This window comes from Aulonocara stuartgranti (genome assembly GCF_965226115.1).
Source record: "Aulonocara stuartgranti genome assembly, chromosome: 12".
Classification (NCBI taxonomy): Eukaryota; Metazoa; Chordata; class Actinopteri; order Cichliformes; family Cichlidae; genus Aulonocara; species Aulonocara stuartgranti.
In genome coordinates, this window is record NC_138948.1 from 885,001 (window position 1) to 906,260 (window position 21,260).

Sequence of the window (21,260 nt, forward strand, 5' to 3'; positions counted from 1 at the left end):
GCACGCACAAACACAGAAATGGAAGTGAAAAGGTGGAGCAGCACGGCAGTGCAGCGTGTGATCTGGACACAAGAGATGGAGGCACAACTCATCCAGGCAAGCTCATCATCCGAGTACGTAAGCGTAGAGCTGCCACCCAGGCAAAAGAAAAATAGAGTTATATCACGTTAGAGCGTGAAAAGTTTATTGTTCTAACAATATACCTTTCACATTTGAACAATATATTTATATTGTACAAACGTGATAATTATGTATATTGTAATAACGTGTAATAATAACGTGATATTCTATTGATTATTATATTGTTCAATATTGGTCCACACTCCAGCCTAGCAGGTGGCGGTAAAGTGCCTTTAAATTAGCGGCAGAAGAAGAAGCAGCTAAACACGGGGTGTCAACGAACATCTAGAAGCTAACTCCTCACAGCGCTTTGCTACATTATTAATTACCCTGACGGTGCTCGCTGCACTACATAGAGAAATGGAAAATGTTTTGCCCATTTTGTGGCGTTAGCTTCAGCCTCTTCACTCCTTTTTGTGCATCCCGCGTTTAGCTGCTTCTTCTTCTTCTGCTGCTAATTTAAAGGCGCTTTACCGCCACCTGCTGGGCTGGAGTGAACCCCAGTTGTCTACAAAGTCGTCAACATCATGGGCTCATCCGATTAGAATGAGAATAAGCAGTCATCAATTTATTCTGAGTCAATAAGGAAAGACACACATGGACTGCCAATGCTCCGCTGCCGCCCCGTGTGGGAGTGAAGAAAGACTGAGCCAGAGTGCAGTCCTTATACAACGTGTGACAGGTGACTGCAATTAAGGGCAAGCACCACACCCAATCAAAGGTGAGAGAACTAAACAAGGTGCATCTGGTGAAGTGAGTGGGTGTGCTGGGATGTGCTAAAAGTTGGGTCTTTACAACAGTTGCCAAAGTGCTGCTCTTAGGGGGTCATATGATTGTTGGGTTTTTCTCTGTGTGTATTTGTAAACATACACGGCAGACCCAGTGGCATTTTGATGCTTTTTATTAAAGCTTTGACGGTTGCTGTCCACAATACTCACAGAGCTGCAGCTCTCCCGCTGCTCGCTCAACACTATCACAACAACACAACCACAGGACCCAATACAATATTTAATTCGGCGGGGCGTGATTGCGGATGCCGTGCAGGTGCGTCCGCCTCCTCTGCACGGCACCGCAGGCCACGCCCCGCCACAGTATTATTGTAGGCTCTGAATTGAATTGAACCAAAATTTACAGGTGATAAGCAGTGAGATATAAGTGAGAGCGGACAAAGGAGGATGAAGATGGAGCTGCCAGGCAGGAGGAGAAGAGGAAGACCTCAGACAGTATTCACTGGTGTAGACATCAACCTGTCAGCCTTTTTCCTCCACAGCTGACTCTGATCCCACTCAGTGGAGCTCACACTGCTCCAAAGTCTTCCTGTGAACGTCGGCTGGCAGCGCCGACACGACTGCTGTGTCCAACAGTAACCCATCAACACTGCAACCAGAAACCATCCATATCCAGCACGAAGGGCTCCATCATCATCATCATCAAGAGGATTTCCAGGGCTTCCTCAGCCCCGAGACGTGTCCCAGTTTTCTACAGTCATGCTGTAATGCTGATAACACATTATATGTAACTTATAAGTAATGGAGTATGTTGCTTAATTACTCTTAACTACTCGCTACATTACTTTCATGTTACGTCATAAAATGACCTGAAACATAAGAAGGAGGGAACAGTCCAGCCCACCTTCACAGACCTCTGTCCGACTGAGGAGACACATGCAGAGCGAAGACGAAAACCCGAACAACCTGACCTCGGAGTGGTTGTCATGGTGATCCTACCGTAGAAACGAGGCTGCAGCCTGACTGTCTTTGTTACCTGCTGAAGTTCCTGCTCTGGCTGCTGGACTCGGGTCTGTGTACACTCGGCTGTCTGCGATAGGGGAACTGAAGAGGGTCCAGCGTGTCGGGGGGGAGGAGCAGATGTGACCTTTGACCAGCCGCTCCAGGCACTTCATGATGACGGATGTCAGTGCAACAGGACGGTGGTCATTCAGACAGGAGACCACTGATTTCTTAGGAATGGGGATGATGGTGGATGTTTTAAGGGACCACTGACTGCCTCAGGCAGAGGTTGAAGATGTTGGCGAACCCCCCTGCCAGCACACGCTCTGAGAAGCCGGCCTGGGATGCCGTCCGGTCCCGGAGCTTTGTGAGGATTGACCTTTTTGAAAGTCCATCTCACAGCTTCTGTTTTGAGAGTTACAGCCTCCCTGTGCTCCTGAGGGTAGAGGATCTGCTCTCTGTTGTCTTCATCAAAACGAGCACAGAAGCTGTGGAGCTCGTCTGCGAGAGATGCAGTGGGCTGAGCACTGACCGTGTTGTCCTTCTTGTAGTCAGTGATGCAGTCAGTCCATCCCACAGTCGCCTGGTGTCAGAGCTGTGGCAGCTGGACTCCACTTTGTCCCTGTAGTCCTTTCTGGCCTTTTTTATGGACTTTCGGAGGTCGTACCTGCTGCTTTATATGCATCAGCGTCCCCGGAGTTAAAGGCAGAGGTCCGCACTTTTAGCTTAGCACGAATGTCTTTAATTACCCAGGGTTACTGACTTGGATATATGTTTCTTTACTGTGTCACTGAAAAATGTAATCTGATTACACTGATCATACATCACCATTATGTGGAAGTGATCACAAACAGAAAGATCTGCAGCTGCAGTGAAGGGTGGGAAACATGCAACAAAGAAGCCGGTGGAAGGTGGTTCTGAGGCTCCCTAAGTTAATGTCAGTTTTGCTGATTGGCTGGAAGCCATGGCTCTGCTCTTTTCTTCTTCAGAAGCTAAATGCCAAAATTGCAATCTGTGCTGGAAAACTTTGATCCAGTTTGATCAGATCTGGTCCGTCTACATGACGGGGTCCTGATCACAAACCAGGTCCTGATCACAGAGGCCTCCCCGCAGCCCAGCGGGAGCTTGGGATCTGTGTGGGCCAAACTGAAGGATTCTGGGAAGTCGACACCTAACCTGCCGCTGATGCAAAGACTCTGTTCAGCTTTAGGCTGCACTTCATCCATGATAGCATGCGACTGCAGAACCTTTCTCCTGAAATCTGTAATAAACGTCCGTATTAGAACGAAGCTGTGCACAAATTGCTGCCATCATTTTTACTTTTTAGTGCCACTGAATGAAAAAGGTGTAATTCACTTGTTCTAAGTGTTTCCTGTCAGGTTCAGACCTGCGGCTCAAACAAAGCACAAAGAATTCATTCACATTCACATTCAGAGAGAAAGCAGCCACAAAATGATCCCCCTTCAGGCTGACGCGTCCCCCGCAGCTCACACTCACATGCAAAGGTAACCTCCCTGCTCAGCATTAAAAGGCAGCTGTCATTAAGGCCACTGCAGTGTGTAACCACGTGTGTGTGTGAGCTGCCATTAGGCGCCCACCGCAGAGCAGCTCGGTCCACTCTGGCCCACGGCATGCTGGGAAAATCTTCAGCTTCCCTGCCGGTCTGAGCTCAGAGCCAGAGAGCTAAATGACAGGGTTGGCTCCTCCTGGACACCCCGCACGGCGAATCCAGCGCTCCCTCCACTGCTACCCTGCAATTAACACACTGCTGAGAGGAGGAGGAGGAGAGAGCTGAGGGAAAATAAAAGTGATGAATGTGTCAGATGAGGATAAAGATGTACTGAAGGAGTCGCAGCCATGATGGAAAAGCTCCATGTTCATGTATGTAGTCTGTGTACCACTCAGCCTCTTCTCACTGCTGCTGAATCATCATTCAGAGCCTGAACGGATCATGATGTCAATAAAACAGCAGAATAGCAAAACAGTCCTCTTTCATCTAACTGATGAACTAAGGACCGTTAAACGCTTTGAGTCAATTCAGATTAAGACTTTGGGGTGAAAAAAGGCACCAGGGAGCCTCCTGGGTGGGTATTTCATTACCAACATCATGGAGACCCAGATCATGCTGGGGGTGGATGGATGGCTGACAGACGGATGGATGGATGGATGATGGATGGATGGATGGATGGATGATGGATGGATGGATGGATGGATGGATGGATGGATGATGGATGGCTGACAGATGGATGGCTGATGGATGGATGGATGACAGATGGATGGATGGATGGATGGATGGATGGATGGATGGATGATGAATGGATGGATGGCTGACAGATGGATGGCTGACGGATGGATGGATGATGGATGGCTGACAGATGGATGGCTGATGGATGGATGGATGACAGACGGATGGATGGATGGATGGATGGCTGACAGATGGATGGCTGATGGATGGATGGATGGATGACAGATGGATGGATGGATGGATGGATGGATGGATGATGAATGGATGGATGGCTGACGGATGGATGGATGATGGATGGCTGACAGATGGATGGCTGATGGATGGATGGATGACAGATGGATGGATGGATGATGAATGGATGGATGGCTTATAGATGGATGGATGATGGATGGATGGATGGATGACAGATGGATGGATGGATGGATGGATGGATGGATGATGAATGGATGGATGGCTGACAGATGGATGGCTGACGGATGGATGGATGATGGATGGCTGACAGATGGATGGCTGATGGATGGATGGATGACAGATGGATGGATGGATGGATGGATGGATGGATGACAGATGGATGGATGGATGGATGGATGGATGGATGATGAATGGATGGATGGCTGACAGATGGATGGATGGATGGATGGATGATGAATGGATGGATGGCTTATAGATGGATGGATGATGGATGGCTGACAGATGGATGGCTGATGGATGGATGGATGACAGATGGATGGATGGATGGATGGATGGATGGATGATGAATGGATGGATGGCTGACAGATGGATGGATGGATGGATGGATGGATGGATGATGAATGGATGGATGGCTGACAGATGGATGGATGGATGACAGATGGATGGATGGCTGACAGATGGATGGATGATGGATGGCTGACAGATGGATGGCTGATGGATGGATGGATGACAGATGGATGGATGGCTGACAGATGGATGGATGATGGATGGCTGACGGATGGATGGATGATGGATGGCTGACAGATGGATGGATGGCTGACAGATGGATGGATGATGGATGGGTGGATGGATGACAGATGAATGGATGGCTGACAGATGGATGGATGATGGATGGGTGGATGGATGACAGATGAATGGATGGCTGATGGATGGATGGATGACAGATGGATGGATGGCTGACAGATGGATGGATGATGGATGGCTGACGGATGGATGGATGATGGATGGCTGACAGATGGATGGATGGCTGACAGATGGATGGATGATGGATGGGTGGATGGATGACAGATGGATGGATGGCTGACAGATGGATGGATGATGGATGGGTGGATGGATGACAGATGAATGGATGGCTGACAGATGGATGGATGGATGGATGGATGGATGACAGATGGCTGACAGATGGATGGATGAATGGGTGGATGACAGATGGGTGGATGGATGGATGGATGGATGGATGGGTGGATGGATGACAGATGGATGGATGGATGGATGGATGGGTGGATGACAGATGGGTGGATGGATGGGTGGATGGATGACAGATGGATGGATGGATGGATGGATGGGTGGATGGATGGATGGGTGGATGGATGACAGATGGATGGATGGATGGCAGATGGCTGACAGATGGGTGGATGAATGGGTGGATGACAGATGGGTGGATGGATGACAGATGGATGGATGGATGGGTGGATGGATGGATGGGTGGATGGATGACAGATGGCTGACAGATGGGTGGATGTCCTGACTGCACGAGATCTTAATGCAGATTTGATATTTGCATTCTAGTAAACAAAGTAAACAGACCTACAAAGCTTTGTCTCTCTCGGGTCATCTGCTAATCTGAAGGTCGATAGTTCGATGCTGGGATGCTCCAGTCCACATGCCAAAGTATCCTTGAGCAAGATGGGACCCTGAGTTGCTCGTGATGGAATTACTGGAGTGTGACGTGTGTGGTGACATATAAAGTGCTTTGAGGGCTACAGTGGAAACATGGAAACAAGGACCGGTCCTGATGACCTGCAGCTGACGGCCCTGCACGTTTCACACTGATGCATCATGATGCGACGCCGACCGTGGATCAGAGACGCGTCGGACGAGCTTAAACGTCTCGCAGCATCTGTGCTCAGTCTTTATGTGATTTATTTATTATGTGATTTATTGATTGTTTTGTAGCGATCAGCAGTCAGACTGACGGCTGCACTTCCTGTCCTCTCGACTCAGAGTGCTAATTGGATAATTATCCAATCAAACATCAGAGCTTGTCCACAAATTAGCTGCTAATTGACCTGAGAGCCCCGAGAGAGCCAGAAACATCCACCCCACCTCTGTGTGTGTGCGTCTGTGTGTGTCGCAGTGGGGGTTACTAATGGAGCAGGTAGGCAGTGAATTCATTACTGTGTCATTTCTAAGGAGGCCGTTTAAATGACCGAACCCCACGGAGCGAAATTACTGGTCTGTGTGTGTGCGTGTGTGTGTGTGTCTCCTTGTGCGTGTGTGTGTGTGTGTGTGTCCGTCTGTCTGTGTGTGTCCCCGTGTGTGTGTTACCGTCTGAAGGTCAGATGTGTTTTCAGGTGGAAATAAATAAAAGTAAACGAACAGTAGAAGATGATTTTACTGCCGTGTGTGTTCCTTTCCTAACCTTGATTGGCGTCTATTTCAGTCTCAACTGTGTTTTTATTGGTTTCCAGTGCGCTGAGCCTCCCACACTCTGCGTGAGTCGTCCTCCAACACGAGCTCGTGGTTCTGGTCCGGGTCCAGAGATCACATTTAAACCCAACGCAGCACCAAAGACTCTCAGAGGACACTCGGGGAGGTCTCGTCTCTACGTCGTCCTCAGACCGCCACACAGACTGAGCGCGTCCAAACTTTGGCTCATCTCTACCATCATCTCGTGCTTGTTAAAAAGAAGACGACCTCCATTTATCCAAATGTAATTCACCAATGGCACGTCCTCCTGATGAGCGTGACAGCAGCGCTTTCATTATGTCTGAACAGACGTGTTTTCGCCACGATCGTCCATAAACAGATTTCTCCATGAAAACGCACAAAGCGTGTTTATGACGAGGAGGAATCAGACAAAACGAGAGCAGACGCTGCCGTAGGAACAAACGGGGACGCTCAGGGTCTTTCATCACAAACTGCATCCGAATGAAGACAAAAGAAATCCCATTTTCATCACGCAGGTGGAACAAAAGGCAGGAAACACAAAGAGCTTCCTGTCGAAGTCTTTGTGTTTGTGTCAGAGTTTCTGACAAACACCAGGAAGAGGAGGAGGAGGAGGAACGCACGAAGGGCATTGAACTTGCGTGAGCAAACGTCCTAAAAGTTCACGTCATCACTGAACGGCCTCTAACAACCATGTTTTTATTACTCTGCAGCTTTGTGTGTTCGGGGGGTGAACTGGTTTTACACTGGTTTTACACTGGTTTTACACTGGTTTATTCTATTCATTTTTTCTTTTTTTTACTTTAGTTTTGTCTCATTAAATCATGCAGAATATCACCAATAATTAAAACTCATATGTAAACTGATACTGGATTGTTTTACTTTCCAGAAATTTCCTTGATTCTCCGGATGAAATAAAGCAGAATTTTCACGGGAACATTTCCATCATGAGCGTCTCCTGAACGAGCACCGCCACCCGAGTCTAACCTCAGTCCCGCGTCTGCAGAGAGGACCGGTGCTTACAGGCTCTGCTTTGTCATTGGTCCTCACGTGAATCACACACACACACACACACACACACACACACACACACACACACACACACACACACACACACACACACACTGTAACTGGTACATAATTGACTCACGAGTTGTTTTCACACCGTGGATCGGCTAACACGCCGTGACTTCTAATGGACGTCCGCACAATGCGGCCTCATTAGTCGGGCCGACAGCCTCTCCTCCCTGTGAGGCCACAGCTGTGGGACTTGTTGCAAACAGATGGACTCGTTTTTACGGGCGACCCTCGACACAGCGCGCTCGGCCTGTATTGTAGCGGCACAAAGAGCAGCTGGTATTTAGCGGCTGCTGCAGTCATGTTCGAGGAGGAGGAGGCCGCTGCGCGTTCTTAATCTTTTGACTCTCGAGACTTTAATGATCCTTTAATGAAAACACTCATTTGTCACATTTATTGGTGGAAAGTCGTTGCGTTTGGAGGCCGCGGGAGCGCCTGCAGATATTTGAAACTGCAGTTTTCATCCTCCAGCACAGCTCAGCCCGGTGAAACAGAACAATATTAATAATGTCTTTATCTTTTCTTTATATTATTTATATTTGTTGTGTGCAGGAATCTGACAGCGCTCCTGTTTTCCATTTTAAACATGACAGATTTCCTCTAAGTCAGTGGTTCCCAAACTTTTCCTGCTGGCCCCCCTTTGTTTAACAAGAAACATGTTCGCCCCCCCTGCGTGCACGCGCACACACGTCCTCCAACCACACACACACATATTTTGCTCCATTGTGGTTTATTTCACACCTCAAACATTTAGTAAACAATTAAACAAATACAAGTAAACAGCAATAAATTACAGGTAGTAATAAAATAAACCACTAACTCTTTTACGCTGCGTCCGCACCTACACGGGTGATTTTGAAAGCGCAGCTGTTTCGTCCACGTAAACGATGTTTCAAATCACCAAAAACTGAGGTTTTTAAACTCCTTTTTTTGTGTTTACGTGGACGAGGAATACAGAGTTGGTCACGCAGTGTCAAAGCTATGTGTCTTTTTCACGTCACGCTGTGGCCACGTTATTGCTTACATGGGATGAGTTGCAGAATGATAGAGACGAAATGCTGTTAACCTGACTGTCTGCAGGTTTTACACGCAGTTACTGTCCCTCCGTTTACAAAGGCAGAGGCGTCACGGTGTCATTATCTTACGTGTAGTTGTTTTTTCTGTGTAATAATGTTCAACATTGCTGTCAATACATTTTTCAAAAAATGCTTCTCTGTGCAAAATGTGTTCAAAAACATAAACAGCTGTGAGATCCTGTTAGTCCCTGATTTGAAGAGCCCAGCGCTGCTCCCGACGCAGGGAAACCTACCTCCGCACCTGTGCAGGTGAAGCCAAAGGGCAGATTTGCTTCACCATACTTTCTAGTCTTTGGCTTAGAATGAAGTTGGTTTGGAAACATATTCAGCGACGCTTCATCTCCTGCTTTGCGTCCGTGTGGGCGCCGTGCTAGCAGTGTCCAAGCGTTGTTTTTTCTTTTCAGTGGTGAGAGTGAGACAGGGATCGGTGTTTTGAGCCATTTTATTCAGATCACAACACAACACACACCAACCCCGAGTCCCCGTGTTTTAACTCTGCGGGCGTGATTAAGGATGCACCGCAGACCACGCCCCCCCCCCTGCAATGGCTCGGGGCGGGCCCCACACTTTGGGAACCTCTGCTCTAAGGGAACACGTTTGTTTTTCTGCATTTTTGTTTGTTGTTTGCGGCGCAGTTACAAACCTGTTTAATGACATCACTCTGTTGTTGTTTGTGTAGTTTTCACGTCATCGTTTAGTTTGGTTGTTGTTTCACTGAAACAGGAACTCGTCTGTTCAAACGCATCATAGTCCTCATGAAACAACACAGTAATCAGATTACCACAGGCTGCCAGTACAAACCGTGGCAGTAAGAACAGTCATCATCACTTTGACCTTCTCATTAATCTGTTGACCTTGATGGAGAGGTCAGAGGTCAAATGTGACACCATGTTTGAAGTCCTTGCCTATGTTGACAGCACGCTCATGCTAAATAAATCCTGACTCGAGCTCGTGGATAGACCGTTACCGTGAGCCCGTTCGACCTGACGTCTGTGGCGTTGATGTGGCGGGACGTTCCCATCGCCCTGAACAGCACGGGTGAAGTACCATCAGCAACACGTGGCGTGTGCAGCTGGCAGTTTGTCCCGCGAGCTTCGCACTTTGTTTGGGGCTCATCGAGGACTCGGAGCGAGCCGCCGTCTTCAGCTCTTTAAACTCAACAGATTTCCGCTCTCACCGCTTCATTCGCAGCCTCGACAAACACAAAAAGAAAAGATGAATATTTTTCAGGGAAAGTGACGCTATTGAACCGCATGACTTTGTCCTCCAGAGCCAGGCGGAGATTGACGAGCGCTAATTTTCCCCCTGAAAGGCTCCCATTCAGGAAGAGGACTTTCTTTCAGCGCTGAAATCATTATGATTAACATTATTATGAAGAGGAAGAAAAACTAAGGTCAACACGTCTCCCACAGGTCAGCAGCTGAGAAAAGCTCGCCCATTAGCACACGCATGACAGCTGATAGGAGCCGGGTAAGAGAGGGGTGATACTGAGCCACACACACACACACACGTTTGTCCTTATATCCCTGTGGGGACCCAGATCAGTGCCGAAACATGAACCTGCTTCCATAATAATAAAAATACAAAGGTCCCCACAAGCTATATTAATCTGTCGTATATTTTTCAGGGAAAAATAATCTTTATGCTGAAACATTTGTTTTTATATCAGGCCAGTTCACAGCAGCAGTCATCTTTGGTTCATTATTTTCCTTTTAATCTAATTTTACATTCAATTATTTTTGAATTTATTTTTCATTTTACTTTATTTTTTATTCTATTCAGACTATTTTTGTATTTTCCTGTAACATGTGATTTTTATTGTTTGTGCTCATTTTATTTTATAGTTTGCCCTGCAGCATTTTCAACGTATATTTTTGTAAAGACTGGAAAACACTTTAAACTCGTGTAATTTTAAACGTGCACACATCATATCATCTGCAGGTAAATACACTTAACTGTTCGACCTCCAACACGAGCTCAGCTTCATGGTCTGTCTCTACGTACTGTCTCCATGAAGTGACATTTAATATTATATATAGTATTAAATACCATTGAAATCATACTTTTGTAGTATCAGTGCTGTAGTACTGCAGCGGAGGACCCGAGCATTTCTTCCTGAAGCAGAGCTGGTTTAAAGTGTCCTCGCAGCGTTGGTTAAAAGCTGAGGCCGGTCCTCACAGAGGTAGCCCGGTGAGCGCACACACACACCAAAGATTCAGAATTGCTAATTGAATTTCATGGCCTGTCTTTGTCGTTGGCCGCCACCTTCTGCTACTGTTGTCGTGCTCTGTAACAGTGAATGAATGAAAGTGTGTTTATGGGGGGGGGGGCGATGAAATGGCTCTTTGGCAATAAATGGCTCTTTTCAGTGGCGGTGTGTGTGTGTGTGTGGGGGGGGGGTAATAGACAAGCCTATATACTCCCAAACAATAGCTCCCCTCCCCTGGTGGCGGTGGGGGGCGGCGGAGGATCAAGGCCTTTCCAGCCCATGAATTCATTAGTGCTGCTTTCTGGGCGAGGGGGCGCGCTGCCTCGTCTTTATCGTGCTGAAATGAGCAATAAAAGAGGCTTAGGGAGGTGACGGGGGGGCGGCGAGGGCTGACAGGACTCGGGCGAGAGACGGAGGGTGGATTTAGGGAGACAAGAGAGAAACTTTTGTGGAGGTGGAGAGCGAGAAGAAAAGTGGATGGTGTGGAGAATGGGGAGTGACGGGTGCGCTAATCTGGCATCCATCTGCTGCTGCTCGTACGTGACTGCCAGCGGCCCCCAGCACCTCGAAATGACACCAAAACATTGGACTAAATGTTTCTGGATTAGGTGCTTTGTCAGTGACACCCCTCAGCACCCGGCCCAGTGCATGACAAAGAGCCCCCCCACCACCAAATGGTTAATAATTAGATTAAAACTGAAAATAAATGAGGTGTGAATGAGGCTGAAAGCTGTCTGCCCGTCCCTGGTCACACCGTCCACTCGTGGAACCAGTTCACAGCACTCTGCTGGTTCCCAACGTGCAGCTCGGGCCCCCCCAAAGTTCCCTGACAGATGATTAATGGTCACGGGCGTCAGTCCGCGTGCACGCTCAGTCGTGCAGGTCGCTGTAGACTGCTCTGTGCCTCGTGAACATGTTTAGATCCTGACCAGCGGCCTTCTGCTCGACCGCCGATCTCTGCAGCAGTCACTTTATTAGGAACACCTGCGTGTCATGCAGTGATCAAACGAGTCAGGATGTGACCAGATGTTGCCCATTCTTGACCAAGAAAACAAGAGAACGGCGTGTGGCATCACGGAGATGGAATGAGCTTTTCTACTGGTTTCTGATCAGTTAGTGAATCAAAACTAAATAAATAAAAATATGAGAGAGGAATAAAAGTTCCCGGTCCATCCTCCCAACCCGCGCCCATGGTCTGGATTTGCTTCGTGACTGGACCAATAATATTTCAGTTTGAATTTCATGACACGATGCAGCTCAGAGCGTCGAGTGCTTGGCACCAAACATCCTCCTTCTGTCTGCACACACACATCTCACCAGAGTCCACTGAAATTTTCCCAATTTTTAGAGTTTTGTGACAGAAGCTGAGGCTTTCATGCAGACACGTGCGTTTGTGCGTGTGCACGGAGATAATGCAGGCAGGATGAGGCGGCTCGTCCCTGAAGCTGTAATAGCGTCGATGTTGTTGTTGTTGAACCATCTCGGCGCTCAGCGGCAGCGTTCGAGGAGATTGAGGCGCAGATGACATTTTGTGTTTGGAGCTGATGTGAGTTTTCCCAGCGGGAGGTAAAAAGGACTCGACTGCACTTTATTATCACTTAGACACACAGGAGGGTGAAATCAGGCTGTTTGTATTCAGCCTGACACTCCTCTTCATCACCTCCTCCTTCCTGCCTCTCGCTTTCTCTCCTCTTTTCTCATCCTGCACACCTCGCTCGGTTCAGTTCAATGATTCAGTCAGCAGGCAGTGCTGGAATGTAACTAAATACATTTACTCAAGTAAATCAGATTACTCGATTACTTTCTTTTTAACTCAGCAGGAAATATTCTGCACTTCCTGGATCCAGTGAATGCACACTGAATGAGTTCATGTTGATGGTTTGGCTATAAAAACATAAAATATGCAAAGTTTTAGCAACTCTGCTCATTTTAATATACGGCCATCATCGTCATCCTCATCATCACCAGCTGTACCTGTGTGTTTAAGTTAAAGACAACAGCTGTGATTGGTTGTGACGCTAGTCGACGTCCACATGGAAACACCAAGCCTGCAGTTCCTCCAGCATCCAGCAGGGGCAGCAGTGAGTCAGCCCCACACACTTCCATGTTAAAACTTTCCCGCAGAAATAAACATGTTTACAGCCGGATACACAAACTGCTCGTCTACAGATCAGCGCCCCTTGGTTATTTTTAGGGGCGTGGCCTCTTTGACTGACACTGTAGCTGCTAGCTGCCTGCTAGCTTCGCCTGAACTCGCCGTCTGGACCGTGTTTGTGCTGTTGGAGCCTTTTGGAACATTCAGAATTATATGACCAGTAACAGGTTATTGTACTAACAGGCCGTCCAAGAAGCTCCAGCTTTACTGAGAGAAATTGTGGTCAATTTATGTTGACTCCACCCTCTCATCCCATTGTGGTCACCAACGCAGCGACAGCCACAAAGCAGTCGTTGCTTGTTGAAGTCGATGATCTCAGCCGGCTTTGCTGAACGTTGCTTTGAGCTTGAGTCACAGTGATACCATAAACACGCCTCCGTCTGATTGCGCCCAAGTGCCTGAGAGCAAAACAACCCCGAAAACGAGTAAAGAAAGAACAACAATTAAAAGAGAGGTAAGAGAGCAAACTGTGAGCTGCGAGCAGTGCTTGTCGTCACCGACGGAGCTGCCATGAAACCGACAGCGTCCACAGTCTCCCTGCAGTCTGTGTTTGCTCAGTCGGAGCACGCTCACTGGGCTGAACGCCTTTAAATGTGTGGTTCCAGAGGAAAAGTTTGTGGCTCCATACATTTGGATGTGCCGGGCGTCTGCCTGTCTCAGTAATGTGTAATGGATTGAGTCTGCAGGAGGCCGCCATAATGAGTCGTCTAAAAGCAGCAGGCCTCTGATCATCTGTGCGATCAGCCCTCCTCCGCACACTTCAATCAGAGCTATCCGAGCGGGGCACGGCCACAAGTATGTGGACGCTGCTCAATGGGAAGAGCTTTTTATTCTTTGAATGATGATGAGCACAGAGGCAGAGAGGAATCTGCCAGAGGAGATGATTCAGAGAGCAGAGCCTCTCCTCAGCAGCACATACACGTCCCTCATAAACTGTATGTGCTACCCGCATGTCTGAACACCTCTTCTTATCACACTTTGTGCTTATCTTTTACATATTTAGTGACATCCATCCATTTTTAACCATTTGTCTGGCTTTCCTCACCTCAAGCACCACTTCCAGCTTTCCGCTGCGAGTCATTCCCAGGCTGTAGTATCCTACAGCGAGTATGGGTTTGCAGCAGTGGTGAACCGACAGCTTCTCTACAGATGCTCCGTCTGTGTTATTGACAATGAATCAAGTCAACTTTATTTACACAGCGCCAAATCACAACAACAGTCGCCTCAAGGTGCTTTATATCGTAAGGTAGACCCTACAATGATACACACAGAGGAAAGCCCAACAATCATGTGACCCCCTGTGAGCAGCACTTTGGTGACAGTGGGAAGGAAAAACTCCCTTTTAACAGGAAGAACCAGGCTCAGGGAGGGGCGGGGCCATCTGCTGTGATTGGTTGGGGTGAGAGAAGGAAGACAGGATAAAGACATGCTGTGGAAGAGAGACAGAGGTTGATAACAGTATGATCACCTGCGACCGGTCTTTGGCTAGAGTTGGCTCTGCTTAGGTACATGCGAAGTAGAAGGATTTTCAGAAACTGGCAGAGACGCACTTTTTAAATGACGTCTCCTACAGTCAGGTGTGAAATTCTGTAAAAAGGAGAGGAAGTTAACCACACCCTAAGCCTGGATGGGTCACCAGAGGCCTGAGGTACGCAGTCAGGTGTGTAGGACTTCAGGCAGTCACTGCAAAGGACTGTCATTCAAGTACTAAAACCAGGCCTGGTGTTTAACATGATGTTAGTTCATGCTTCATTCATATTTTATTATATGAGTATGAGGGAATCGGAGGCGCCTGCAGCTTGTGCGTCACCGTCCCATCAGCACAGAAACCTTTCAGCAGCTCTGCGCCGACCTGAAGCGGGACGAGCCGACCCAAACCCGCCGCTGCAGGAGCCTCAGCTATTACTCACAGCCTGCCATCCTCATCCTCACTGAGAGCTCCCTGACCTGTAAAGCTCGGGCCCCCTCCCTGCTCTGCGATTTCAACAAAGAGTCACTCTGAGCACCCGACCTCTTACAGCAGCTCGCTGACCCGACCGTCGGTCTTTGCGTCATTTTAGAATTCATTGTAAGACGTGACTGATGGTTGTAAACGCTGACCCCACCCTCTCTTGTGTGTAAGTATTTGATTTTTTTAAGTATATTTAATGTCTGCAGCAGGAAGGACGTACAGGCTCCTCCCCCAGGATGCATTGTCATGGCAACCAAAAGAGGAAAGCTTTAAGGAGAAGCGGCAGGGTTTTCCATGTCTGCGTGTGTGCGAGCGCTTTGTCCACTCAGACTCGCTGCCGACGCCCACAGCTGGCCTTCAGTCAGCCCAAACTCAGCCTCAGGTCCAGCTGCTGTGGGCCAGATGTTATTATTCGTTTCATTTGTAAAGGCACCATGTGCGGTTTTACCATACATGCTGTCGCTGTTGATGAGATCAGGCAGGGCATGTCACTGCCCGAAAGCAGAAGAAGGTACAGTTCAGTCTTCAGCTGACCCTCGTTGATCTGACAGAGCGAAATCAGTAAGGTGAAGCAGCGGAGGAGGTGCCACTGTTTCAAATGTTAAACACTGAACACACGCTGCAAAATAATCACACTTTTCTAAAGTCGTTAAGTGACGCCTCTGCAGACTCTCACCGAGGTGGGACTGCACACTTTTTAGTGGAGCGCTTCGGTCAAAAGCCAAAGTTGCTCGTAAGAAGCTGAGCTGTCAGGTGACTGCAACCCTGGATGATCCTGGCAGCAGTCTGACGGGTCTCCAGTCAGTGATGAAGGCCTCTGACTTTGGTCCACTCAGGTTGTGTTTGGTCAGGCAACGTTTCCGGCGTCTGCTGGATGTGTTGTGGTTGGTAGGACCTCCGTGTACGCAGGACTTACACTCCACATGTGCTCGTTGTGGACGTCCAACTTATTTTAGACGCTGTGCAGACGGCTCTTCAGCTCATTCAGACACACTTGCACAAACTTGTTGTACTTTCTGTCGCCAACGATCACAAGCACACTCACTTCCTCTTTCACAATAAAACTTGTAAAAATTATACATAAATGTTCTTTTAAATTCATGAAAATGAATCGTGAATTTTCAGATTCATGTTTCATAAATTTAAAAGAGCAAAACGGATTCAAAATGTTCTAAATCCTTTAAAAATGAAAATGTGATGAAAGTTATGAGCGAGTGAGACACTGCAGTAAAAACAGCTGTTAAATCCAGCAGGGACACAGAAGGTCACGCAAGACTGAGGACATCTACGTTTTTACATGGACATGTTGGATTCTGCAAAAGGGGACAGTGAGATTTTATGCGTTTTTTACGGCCTGTTAAAACTGCTGCGACTTCGTCATTGATTCAGTAAATAAGTCAAAAAAGATTTTTGATCCCACAAACACAGAAGGGAGTAAAAATCTCGACATGTTTCTCAGACTTACATGTATGAAATCAAACTTTATGGTTTCACCGGTAGGTACAAACAGGCCATTATCATTCTTCCCGCCTGCGCACTAAACACGGCAACGACGCGCACGTCGTGTCCAGCTCTGGACATCTAAACACGTCCACGGTTCAAACGTGGGCGTCTGTCACAGGTGCAGGAAATGTGCAGGATTAATAAATGTGATATTTTTACATTTACAAATATCAACATGATACATATGAATTATTTATAAACAAACGTGATTTATTGGGGTTGTTTTTATTTCACATTTTGCTGTTTTTCTTTAACTGGTTTGTTTATTTAGGTAGATCAACATATTTCTTTGTCATGAGGTTAAACTGTCAGTTATTAAAATGTGTTGAAATATTAAAAATGTTGAAATGTAAAATATGAAATAATAATGTTCAACAAAGCAAGTGACGTTTTTTCAGCTTTTATTCTGACGGAATTCATTTAACCAGCAAAAATGTTGCGACATGATTTCATGAATGATTGCGACACGTCATCACCTTCAGATCATTTCTTTCTTCATGCAGCGATGAAAACATCGAGTCACGTTTCTCCACGATCACGGAGTCTGTCTGACGGCCCAGAGCAGAAACGGGTTTAACTTGTTGTCTTTAAATATTCACGCGTGTTTTTTATTTACCGTTTTTCTTTTTCATGTATCCTTCCGCCCATAAACACGTGCAGAGGGAGGCCTGCACACTCCACACCTGTTGAGACCTTTCACACCTGTGCCCTCCGTCGTGGAACACGTTCGCCGTCTCTAACACGGGAAACGTGACGTGAACCGTGTCGCGCGCTGACCTGTGGAAGTGTCCCGGCCTCAGGCCCGCGGTGCCCTCCGACCTCAGCCAATCAACAGAGCGTCCGCCGAGGTCGTCCCGCTGAGCTCGGCGCGTTTGGGAGCGTCGCCGCTGCGGGGACCTCGGGCGGTTCAATATCGGAGAAAAGAAGAAAAACAGGAATTATCCACATGATTAGAGCAGAAACCTTCACTTCACGCACCATTTCACTCCAATACTCCCCCCAACCCGCCCGTGTCTCCGCCCCCCGCTGGGATCACACACACCTTCAGGAGAAAGACTCAGTCAGGAGCTGCTGCTTCGTAAAAATCCTCAAGTACCCGCTCAAAGTGCCGCTCGTCCATCAGCGCTGCGGCTTTGCTGTGCCGCAATAATAATAATAATAATAATAATAATAATAATAATAATAATAATAATAATAATAATAATAATAATAATGCTCTCTCCGTGTATTTAATAAATGATTTGGAGTTTCTCAGCCTCGAGCTCTCCTGATGCCAGCCGAGGATGAGACCGGTTGTTTGACACCAGCACGCAGTTTCCACCACACGCCACGGCTGATTGCAGACACGGCACAGAAAACCCCCGACAGACCCCAGTGCGTTCGTGGCCAAACTGACATCATCTGTTGATGCTTATAAGTCCGTTTTTATCTCGAATTACTTCCCATTTTTATTCTTTCTGCTTTTTTATTTAGTGCTATTTTATCCGAGGCGCAGCCGAGCCCACGTGGTTTCGTATAATAACGATTCAGGTCTTTGCTTTATGAATGCTGAGGGACTGACAGGCTGTTTCCATCTCTCACAGACACAGATGATGCTTTTATTTAGCAGGACCAAAACCAGGTGCCGCGGCTGATGAAGCATTCGTAGAAATGACGGTGAGGTGATGACTCATGTGCGCAAACAGCAACAAATGCAAGGAGCGAGCTTTCAAAACACCAGCTTTGAGCAGGGATGGTTATCGTTTAGGTTTTATCCGATACCGGTGCCAAACCGGTACTTTTGAAACGTTGCCGGTGCTTAAAGAATGGAGAATACACACTTTGTCCAAAAACCTCTCATGTTCAGCTGTTTTTTGTAAAAAGATAACAATGTTAGCCTTTTCTGCAGCTATGGGGCATATATGGTATCACTCTTGGCTGGAAGCAGTGCTTAAACAATGGAAAAAACACAAACTTTGTCCTAAACCTCTCATGTTTAACTGTTTCCCTCTTTTTCTTTGGTCATTTTAGCCTTTTTGGCCAGGGTGAAGGGAGCATCTGCCATCAAACAGGAAGACAGCCGCATGTAGCTATGATGATGTTTGCTAGTTCACCTTACATGCATTAATGTAATAACGTGGTTAGCCTACTCAACGTAAATTACACACAAACAACATTAAGCTACTCACGCAGAGAAGAACGGCTGCTGCTGCATCATCATCCTCATCATTTCTGCTACACTGGCAGGGCTAGGGGCCAGGACTCTCCTCCTCCTGTTTTTGGGGGATGTTGCATAACAGGCAACCCACCCGCAGTAGATGTGCTCGGTGTGAGGTCTCGCAGCAAGCTATCAAATACGGCGCATTTCTCGGCTTTTAAAAAAACGCTATGCGTCGCCAGGTGTTTCATCGGATTTGAGGTGTTACCTCCTTTGACAGTATCACAGTATCAGCTTAAAGCACTTGTTGCTGCTGAGTTTGCATCTTTTGCTGTGAAGTACAGCCAGACTTTGACCGCTTCGCCTTGGACATTTTTAATCTGTAGCTCTGCTCTAAAAGAACCTACGTACCTGGCCCCGCCTACTATCCTCGGAAACGTAAAATGATTGGCTAGAAGTGTATCACAGCTCAGGAAATAAAGCACCGAAATGTGCCTGCTTTTCGGTCTGGTTACTACCGTTTATGTCAGAATCCGGACACCGGTACCCATCCCTAGGTAGGAGCAGCGGGTGCAGCCGTGCACCTCCTGCGGACATGGACACTTTGAAAACACACTTTAATATTTGTACTTTTTGGAAACGAAGCTCCAGAAACACGAGCTGTGAAACTCCTTCAGCTCTTTAGTCTGTGACGTTTTCGTGGCCGTAAATAATCCGAGTTCTTTATCGGCCCCAGTGCGTGGATCGTGATTAACCAGCGCGCTGTGATGTTGACATCAGCACAGAGAAAAGGTCAAACCAGCTGCTGCACGAGCTTTTTATTTTTAACCTCGTGCACGACAAACGATCCCGAGAAAATCAGACGCAGACTGAGCGACTCCACGCGTGTCTGCGGAGTGCTCCACATGAAATCACAATACTTGATTCATCCATCAACAGTCACGCACTGGATCACATTAAATAACACAAGAAATGACAAAGTTTACCAAACACTCCTCTTCGTGGCGTGTGTGTGGGAAGCAGATGAAGAGGATGAGAAAGAAAAAACTGGAAAGAGGAAATGAAAATATAAAAACGTTAAATGGTTCTTTGAAACAGATCCTGGTGATTTTAAACTTCAGGTAACTCAGAATTATTATGCTGTTGTTTATCTGATGCTCGTCTCTGTTGATCGGTTTTTGTATTCTTCTATCTGAAACAGGAAAGTGATTAAAACGATCGCTGCACCCAACTGTAAGCAGAGAGGGGTAAAAAGTCGTGACTCATGCGTAAGTTCCCTCTGGGCGTGACCTCTGCCCCTCATCACATCCAGCATGGCGGACACACTCTCGCATGGTCCAACAGGGAGAACCCTCACTGTAGGACACACACACACACACACACACACACACACACACTCTGTGGGTCTTAATGCCACTTAAGGCTGTTAGTGTTTCCTGTTAATGGTCAGCAATAACCTCTTCAGAAGCCATCCTTTTCCACTCTGCAGAGCTACACACACACACACACACACACACACACACACACACATAATAAAATGTACACACTCTATGATTTCACAGCCTTTAACTGAACGAAGTCTCAGATGGAGGGACGGGGGGATCACGGGGACACCAACTGGGTCTTCATAAACCACCTCATTTGAACAGTGCAGGTGTGTCAGTGTGTGTGAGGTCACTGCAGGTCACACTGAGCCTCTGTGTGATGTGTGGACTCGTGTTTCTGGAGGAGCTCTTCTCCTCCTGTGGATCCTGGTCACACTGCCTCCAGACCCACCTGAGACCCACCCGACCTGATCCACACGAGCTCGTTTTCATTATGTTGCACACCTGCACGCTACTTCTACCTGTCACTTTGCTGCTGGGTACCTGAACTCCCCTGATGAGGGACAGTAAAGGATATTTCTGAGCTGCTGTACTCACTCTCACCAAACTCCTGCATGAACTGAGCACAAACAGCTTCTCTCACAGACGTTTCTAATAAACGTGGCCTGGGGTCATCAGGTGGTCACAGGGTGGCGGTGTTCTGAGAAACCATCCTACTGACAAAACGTCCTACCTGTATTATAATTTGACGGTGACTTGTGAATAAACCTACCCCTACCATAACCATAACCATAAGAAGTATCCTGGCTGGGTGAGAGAAAAAGAAGTTAATCGGCGTTGGTGTTGTGCATGCGCCGCGTCTGCGCAGAAACATTGGGATGTCTTTTCAGGTAGGATGGATTCCCACAACAGCGTCACTAACCATCATACAGGCGCTTCATCAACATCAACCCCGCCCCTATCGCCTCAGACCCTGTGTCAGGAGGCGGGGACTGAGGGCAGAAAGCATAAATCAGATTGGTCCTTAAACGCCTCGCTGCTGTGACATTGAAGAGCAAAAAATGTGTATATCAAGAGCAGAGTAACCTGATT

At 47.4% G+C, this 21,260-nt stretch overlaps 1 protein-coding gene across 1 annotated transcript in view; it reads right to left on the bottom strand.

The window, feature by feature from the left end:
• Positions 1-21,260, bottom strand: part of LOC309718804 (uncharacterized protein) — a gene marked incomplete at its 3' end in the record, with an annotated part of 77,925 nt that overhangs the window by 41,090 nt on the left and 15,575 nt on the right. The gene's annotated exons all lie outside the window — the stretch shown is intronic.